This window comes from Galeopterus variegatus, unplaced genomic scaffold (genome assembly GCF_000696425.1).
Source record: "Galeopterus variegatus unplaced genomic scaffold, G_variegatus-3.0.2 Scaffold73, whole genome shotgun sequence".
NCBI classification, from domain to species: Eukaryota; Metazoa; Chordata; class Mammalia; order Dermoptera; family Cynocephalidae; genus Galeopterus; species Galeopterus variegatus.
The window spans coordinates 4,733-12,144 of record NW_007726184.1 but is presented as its reverse complement, the minus strand read 5'-3'; the positions used below and the strand labels follow the sequence as shown (position 1 = coordinate 12,144).

The 7,412-nt window shown below is 38.6% G+C and overlaps 1 pseudogene; it reads left to right on the top strand.

Moving 5' to 3' along the window:
- The first annotated feature begins 2,705 nt into the window (after nt 1-2,705).
- Nucleotides 2,706-6,545, top strand: LOC103594982 (annotated as a pseudogene).
- Nucleotides 6,546-7,412: the final 867 nt, after the last annotated feature.

The following is a 7,412-nucleotide window of genomic DNA, read 5'->3' as shown; positions in this document are numbered from 1 at the left end:
AGTATTTTGGAAATATTATCCCATTTTTTCTGGCCTGTAGAGTTTCTTTTGAGAAGTCTGGTGTTAGTCTGATGGGGACACCCTATATGTGATTTAATGCCTTTCTCTTGCTCTTTTTAAGATTTTCTCTTTTCCTTTCTTTGATCTTTGCCAGTTTGCCTATAATGTGTCTTGGGGAGGACATTTTTGGATTGACTCTGATTGGGGAACTTTGGGCCTCTTGGGTATAAAGGTCCATGTCTCATCCTATACCTGGGAAGTTTCCATTGGTTTTCAATGACCTTTCCTTTATCTTTCCCTTCTGGTACACCCATGATTCAGATGTTTATGTGCTAACTGTACTAGATTTTCTTCATTTTAATAAATTATTTGGCCTTTTTTTTTTTTTGGACTGCCTGAGTTATTTCAAAAAGACTGTCTTCAAGATCATTCTTTCTTTTGCTTACTCTAATTTGCTGCTTAAGCTTTTGTTTATATTTTTATTTCATTGAATTAATCCTTCCATTCCAGGAGTTCTGCTACAGACTTTTTGAAGGCATTAACTTCTTTGTAAATTTCTTCCTTCATATACTGGGGTTCCCCCCCCCTCATTTCATTATGTTGTCTAGCTGAGTCTTCTCATATCTCACTGAGTTTCCTTAAGATTGTTGCCTGGAATATCTTTTCAGTCATTTCAACAGTTTCCTGCTCTATGGGGTCTGGTCCATGAGAATTACTGTATTCTTTTGGTGGCATCACGTTTTTTTTTCTATTCTTTCTTTTTTTTGTTTTTGTATTTTTGTTATCGCTACCTTGATGTCTGGTCATCTGGTAGAACAGTTGCTTCTTCTGTTACTCCTGAGTGGGCTTTGAGGAGAGGGTTTTCCTCCTGCGGATGTTTTTCTATTGACTGTTGATGGAGTTTGGATGTGTTGTCCCCTCCAAAACTCATGTGGAAATTTGATCTCCAATGTGGCACTGTTGGAAACTGATTGAGTCATGGGGGCGGATCCCTCATGAATGGATTAATGCTCTCCCTGGGGGAGGAGGGATTAATGAGTGAGTTCTCGCTCTATTAGTTCCCACGAGAGCTCATTGCTTAAAAAGACCCTGGCACCTCCTCTCTCTCCCTTGCTTTCTCTGTCTTGCTTCTGCTCACCATGTGATCTGCTTGTACCCACTGGCTGGCTGTCTGCCACTTTTGGCCATGAGTAGAAGCATCCTGAGGCCCGTGCCAGATGCAGCTGTCCCAGAATCATAAGCCAAATAAACCTCTTTTCCTTATAAATTGCCCAGTCTCAGGTATTTCTGTTATAGCAACACAAAATGGACTAAAACAACTGTTGAGTAGGATGTTTTGTTATTGGTTCTGGGTAGATGCAGTAGTGTGGACTTCAAGTGGTTACTTTGGTTGTATTCAATGCTGGAGTAGTGTGTGAGTGCCACTGTGGCCTAGGCCCTGGGGCACTTAGTGATTCCTTCCTGAGATTACTGACACTGTGTTGGTTCTTCAAGGATGTGGGCAAGCTCTCAAGTTCTTGTGGGAAGTGCCTGAGTGCCCTGTCACTCTTTAGCTTGGGTGGATGTCCCTGGGCAGGCTAGCTAGCACCCTGGATAGTGTCATGTGATCCTGATGTATGCACTGGGGTATACTGGAGCTCCTCAGTTTGAAGGGGTGACCCTGGGAGGGGTTTGTCTTTCCTCTTTTCTACAGGCAGAGGCTCCTCATGGGTCCTTGCCTCCCCCAGTTTGGAGGTTATCATATTTTCAAATGGCTCAAAGACAGGAGCACAAATGCCCTCATCACAAATGATACATTTTTGCAGTGATAGATATGCTAATTACCCTCATTTGATCATCACACATTGTACACATGTATTGAAATTTACCTCTGTGCCCCCAAAATATGTACAATTATTGTTTATTAAAAAATTATAAAAATTAAGAAAGTGGAAATATTAAATATTGACTTAAGGAAAGAGAGAACCATAATAGGTGGTTAGGAGGAGAGAAAGTTGCTGGAAGAATTGTGTAAGGGTGCTGCCTTTTTATATTCCATGGTAGGAGGTCAATAAAATTTAAAAATTAAGACAGTTGTACACACATGAGTTTGAGAAGTACAGACAAATTTCAGGGCAAAAAATCTGCCAAAGGAAATCCAAATTGCCTCTGAAAATCAGAAGTCAGGGTGTAGGGGGTTCAGGAATGCTGCTCTTAAAGCTTTAAAGATTTGATTCTCTAAACCATGTACATGCATAACTCTGATTAATATCAAACAAACAAACAAAAAAACCCAATAAAAGTTATGTATCTATTTCCATCAGTAAATAAATAAAACGTTGTCATTTGTGATTACATGGATGAATGTGGAAGACATTATGCTAAGTAAAATAAGCCAGGCACTGAAAGGCCAATACTGCATGATCTCGCTTATAAGTGGAACCTAAAAAAAATGGTATCATAGAAGCTGAGAGGTGAATAGTGGTTATAAGAGGTTGGGGAGTGAAGGGGTTATAGGGAGAAGTTTGGCAATGGGTAGAATATTACAGTTATATGAGAAAAATAAGTTCTGATATACTATTACACATTAGGGTGACTATAGTTAACAACAATGTGCTGTATATTTCAAATAGCTAGAAGAGAGAATTTTGAATGTTCTCACCACAAAGAAATAATAAATGTTTAAGGTGATGGATATGCTAATTATCCTGATTTGATCTAGCACAATGTGTACGTGTAACCAAACATTACATTGTACCTTATAAATGTGATGATTAAAAAAACTAAAAATAGATTCCAATTTCATTGTTCACAGAAATAGAAAAAACAATTCTAAAATCTGTATGGAATCATAAAAGACTCTGAATCACTAAAATGTTCTTGAGCAAAATAAACAAAGCTGGAGGCATCAAACTCCCAGAATTCAAAATATATTATAAAGCTATTGAAATGAGAATGGCATGGTACTTGTATAAAAACAGACATATAAACCAATGAAGCAGGATAGAAAACACAGAAATAAACCCAAATATTTATGGTCAAATGGTTTTTGAGAAAGGTGCCAAGAACACACAACACTTCAATACATGGTGCAGGGAATACTAGATATCCACACTCAGAAGAATGAAATTGGACCCTTATCTCATGCTATATACAAAATTTAGCTAAAAATGGATAAAAGACTTAAATGTAAGACATGAAACTAAAGCTACTAGAAGAAAATATAGGGGAAAAGCTTTATGACGTCAGTCTGGGGCAATTATTTCTTGAATAGAACTTCAAAAGCACAGGCAACAAAAGCAAAAATGAACAAAGATAATTGCATCAAACTAAAAAGCACTACACAGAAAAGAAAACAATTAATGGAATGAAGAGTCAGCCCATGGACTGGAAGAAAATATTTGCAAACCATACATCTCATAGGAGCTAATATGTATAAGGAACTCAACTTACTCAATAAAAAGAAAACAAATAACCCAATTAAAAAATGAGCTAAGGATCTGAAGATATGTTTCTCAAAAGCAGAGATAAGAATGGAAACATATACGAAAACATTCTCAACATCTCTAATCACCAGGAAAATGCAAATTAAAACCACTATGATTTATCATCTTAAACCTGTTAGAACGGCTATTATCAAAAAGATGAATAAGCATTGATAAGAACGTGGAGAAAAGGAAACTCTTTTACACAGTTGGTGGTAATGTGAATTTGTACAATCATTTTGAAAAATAGTATAAAGATTTCTTAAAAACTAAAAATAGGATTACCATATGATCCAGCAATCCCACATCTAAGTGAATATCCAAACAAATTGAAATAGATACATCAAAGGGATATTTTCACTCCCATGTTCATTTCTGTATTATTCACAGTAGCCAACATATGGAAGCAACGTAGGTGTCCATCAATGGATGAAAAGATAAGGAAAATGTATTATATATACACAATAAAATACTATATAGCCTTTAAAAAGAAGGAAATTTTGTCATTCACAACAACATGTATATAAGTGCAGAACATGGCGCAAATAATGATGTATGATCTCACTTATATGTGGAATCTAAAAATGGCAATCTAATAGAAACAGAGAGTAGAAGGGTGGTTACCAGAGTCTGGGTCAAGGGATGGGAGAGATGGGAAAAGGATAGATGTTGATTAAAGAGTACAAAGTTTCATTTAACTGAAAGAATAAGTTTTAGTGATCTATTGTACTGCATGAGGACCACACTTAATAATAATATACTGTGTGTTTCAAAATTGCTTAATAATAGATTCTCAATGTCCTCACCACAAAAAAATGATAAGCTGGTGAGATGATGGATACATTAATTGGCTTGACTTAATCTTTCCACAATGTACAGATATATAAAAACATCACATTGTCCCCCCATAAATACACACAATTATTATTTGTCAATTAAAAATAAATGAATTTAGCTCATTGCACAGAGTGGCAGCTTGCGGGGTTTGTGTGTGTTCTTTGCCAGCCGAGCCAGGCTTAAACACAGGCAGCCATGCCTAAGGGTTTTAAGTTGGCACTGATCTTGGCAACACCTACTCCTGTGTGGGCATCTTCCAGCATGGAAAAGTAGAGATAATTTTCAATGATCAGGGGAACTGAACCACCCCAAGCTATGTCACCTTTACTGACATCGAACAATTGATTGGTGGTGCTGTGAATGACCAAGTTGCAATGAACCCCACCAGCACAGTTTTTGATGCCAAGTGTCTATTTGGACATAGATTTGATAATGCTGTTGTCCAGTCTGATAAGAAGCACTGGCCCTTCATGGTGGTGAATGATGCTGGTAGCCCAAAGTCCAAGTAGAATACAAGGAAGAGACAAAAAGTTTCTATCCAGAGGATGTGTCATCTATGGTACTGACAAAGATGAAGGAAATTACAGAAGCCTGCCTTGGGAAGACTGTTACCAGCGCTGTGGCCACAGTATCAGCTTATTTTAATGACTCTCAGCACCAGGCTATCAAAGATGCTGGAACCATTGCTGGTCTCAATGTATTTAGGATAGCCAACTGCTGCTGCAATTGCTTATGGCTTAGACAAAAAGATTGGAGCTGAAAGAAATGTGCTGACATTTGACTTAGGAGGTGGCACTTTTGATGTGCCAGTCCTCACTATTGAGGGTGGAATCATTGAGGTCAAATCTATAGCTGGAGACACACACTTAGGTGGAGACTTTGACAACTGAATAGTCAACTGACCATTATTGCTGAGTTCAAGCTCAAGCATAAGAAGGACATCAGTGAGAACAGGAAAGCCATCTGATGCCTCTGTACTGCTTGTGAACATGCTAAGCATATTCTCTCTTCCAGCACCCAGGCCAGAACTGAGATTGATTCTCTCCATTACCTGTGCCTGGTCTGAAGAATTGAATGATGACCTGTCCCATGGCACCCTGGATCCGGTAGAGAAAGCCCTTCAGGATGCCAAACTAGACAAGTCTCAGATCCATGATATTGTCCTGGTGGGCTGTTGTACCTGTATTCCCAAGATTCTGAGGCTTCTTCAATGCTTCTTCATTGGAAAAGAGCTGAATAAGAGCATGAACCTGATGAGGCTGTTACTTATGGTACAGCTGTCCAGGCAGCCAACCTATCTGGAGACAAATCTGAAAATGTTCAAGATTTGCTGCTCTTGGATGTCACCCCTCTTTCCCTTGGTATTGAAACTCCTGGTGGAGTCATGACTGTCCTCATCAAGTGAAGCTTGGGGGTTTGTGTATGTTCTTTGCCAGTTAGGCCAGGCTTAAACACAGGCAGCCATGTCTAAGGGTCCTAAGTTGGCACTGATCTAGGTACCACCTACTCCTGTATGGGTGTCTTAGTAGGAATAATACTACTATTGTTAATAGTAGTAGGAATAATACTATTCCTACCAAGCAGACCCAGACCTTCACAACCTACTCTTGACAATCAGCCTGGTATGCTCATTCAGGTTTATGAAGGTGAGAATGCCATGACTAAGAATAACAACCTGCTTGGTGAGTTTGAACTCACAGGCATACCTCCTGCACTACATGGTGTTCCTCAGATTGAAGTTACTTTTGATATTGATGCCAGTGTCATCTTCAAAGTCTCTGCTATGTATAAGAGTACAGAAAAGGAGAACAAGATTACCATTACTAATGACAAGGGCCATTTGGGCAATGAAGACATTGAATGGATGGTCCAGGAAGCTGAAAAGTACAAAGCTCAAGATGAGAAGCAGAGAGACAAGGTGTCACCTAAGAATTCACTTGAATCCTATGTGTTCAACATGAAAGCAAGTGTTGAAGATGAAAAACTTCAAGGAAGATGAATGATAAGGAAAAACAGAAGATTACTGACATATGTAATGAAATCATCACTTGGCTTGATAAGAATCAGACTGCACAGAAGAAAGAATTTGAGCATCAGCAGAAAGAGCTGGACAAAGTCTGCTACCCTACCATCACCAAGCTGTACCAGAGTGCAGGAGGCATGCCAGGAGGAGTGCCTGGTAGCTTCCCTGGTGGGGGAGCTCCTTCTTCTGATCATGCTTCCTCAGGGCCCACCATTGAATAGACTGATTAAGCCAACTCAAGTATAGAAGTAGCATTGTTCCATGCAGTAAAACATTGAAAGACCCAAATTTGTAGCAAATTACAGGGCAGTTCCAAAGTTGAGCTGCTATAGTAAATTACTGGGCATCTCAATACTTGAATATGGAGCATATGCACAAGGAAAGGAAATAACATTGCACATTATAACACTATATTTTAAATGGAAAATGCAATGTCTTAAATAAAACTTTAAAATTGGAAAAAAAATAATTTAAAACTTATGAAATGTTTTAAAGCCCCACAATTCAGAAATTAGAGTGTGGTAAACTCATTCATTCATGGAAATCACATTTACAATATAGTGTGTCAGTAATACTCATATTCTCAGAAAACTGTTTTCAAGGTGCATGATATCCATTCATGAAATATCATTGTTCACCTCTTAGTGTATACAGCATTCTAAGAAACATTTTTTTTCCTTTTTGTCTTTTTTCGTGACCGGTAAGGGGATCGCAACCCTCAGTGTCACGCCCGCACTGCGCTCAGCCAGTGAGCGGACCGGTCTCTATATGGGATCCGAACCCTCGCGGGAGTGCCGCCGCGCTCCCAAGTGCTGCACTCTACAGAGTGTGCCACTGGGCCGGCCCTCTAAGAAACATTTTAACAAGTGTATTTAAACCCTTATTTTAGGCATTACAGTGTGGTGAACACTTCAATTCACTGAATATACCCTGTTAACAACAGAGTGTTTTAGCATCATGTTTGGAAGTACTTTTTGAACAAGTGAGCACACTTATCTATGTAGTTACTTCATGAAGTAACACTGTTACCTAATAATGTTTATAAAATTCTAAGAAACACCATTTTAAAAAGTGCATTTAAACACACA